Genomic DNA, 680 nt, shown 5'->3' on the forward strand with positions numbered 1-680 from the left:
CATAAAAAGATTTTTCAAAGGTTCTGGGTCTTACATTTAATTGTATTTAATTTTGTCTCTAACATTTTAAGTTTACATCAAAATTACCCATGAACGTTAACTCCATCTAAAATGTTAAGGACAAAATGTTCAATGATAGTTATGAAATAAATTGAAAATATTAAGGACAAAATTAAATTAATCAAAAACGTTATAGGAATAAAATTGAATAATAAAATTAAATGTTAGGGATATTTTTCAAAAAAAAAAAAATACAAACGTTAAGGATAAAAAGTATACTTTATCCTTAAGAATATAAAGTAAAAATGTTTTAAGTCTTTTATATATATTTAATATAATAAACAATTTTTTTAACTTTTTTATTTATCTCAAACAACATATAAAGATAAAATTAAGATTTAATTCAAATGTTGTGAGTAAAATTCAATCAAATTAATTATTTGGACAATTTAAAAAAATTAAACGTTAAGAGACTAAAATTTTATTATTTTTTAAATTTTATTCCATTCTCATTATTTTATTTTCTATAATGACAAAAGTTTTTTTTGTTATGAACATAATTTGAGAATAATATATAATAGGAGAATGACTAATAAAAGAGTGGCAATATCGCGCCGCGACAAACTAAAATCTATATATATGATTTTTTTTTTTCTTTCTATGGGTCGACACCTTTGCAA

The sequence above is a fragment of the Arachis ipaensis genome, chromosome B02 (assembly GCF_000816755.2).
Source record: "Arachis ipaensis cultivar K30076 chromosome B02, Araip1.1, whole genome shotgun sequence".
In the NCBI taxonomy this organism is placed as follows: Eukaryota; Viridiplantae; Streptophyta; class Magnoliopsida; order Fabales; family Fabaceae; genus Arachis; species Arachis ipaensis.